At 28.1% G+C, this 480-nt stretch overlaps 1 protein-coding gene across 1 annotated transcript in view; it reads left to right on the forward strand.

Moving 5' to 3' along the window:
* The window catches only part of LOC110419615 (Di-glucose binding protein with Kinesin motor domain-containing protein), a 23,655-nt gene that overhangs the window by 15,070 nt on the left and 8,105 nt on the right, over positions 1 to 480 (forward strand). The window lies entirely within an intron of this gene.

The following is a 480-nucleotide window of genomic DNA, read 5'->3' on the forward strand; positions in this document are numbered from 1 at the left end:
CTTTGAAGTATTACATAAATGTAATGAATTTACATTTTCTTTAATTTAACATTAAAACTTATAGTGTATGGATTTTAATATATTTATATTTTTTAATGATTATTATTATTAGTTTAATTGTGACACAATTCAAAAAAAATCCTGAATTCACCCTTCGTTTACATCTTTCAGCCAAACCCCTAAAATTATTGTTAGATAATGCAGGAAATATTAATTTACCGATCAGCCTGAGAATAAAATTTAGTTGAAAGTGTAGCATTCTATTTTAATTTCAATTGCGGCGTGGAAGATTCAATTACTCAAAGACTTGTTATGGCATATAATAGGAGACTTGTTGCCTCAAAAGTCTTGAGCAAGGATCACATTTTATTGCTTTCAGAAATTTGAGTTAAGAGAAGAAAGAAGAACGGCATATAATCATTTATCAATGCTGAAGTCTCAGTCAGCAAAAGTTGCAAAGTTTAGATCACCAATATTACA

This window comes from Theobroma umbraticum, unplaced genomic scaffold (genome assembly GCF_002168275.2).
Source record: "Theobroma umbraticum cultivar Fairchild unplaced genomic scaffold, ASM216827v3 scaffold_67.0, whole genome shotgun sequence".
NCBI classification, from domain to species: domain Eukaryota; kingdom Viridiplantae; phylum Streptophyta; class Magnoliopsida; order Malvales; family Malvaceae; genus Theobroma; species Theobroma umbraticum.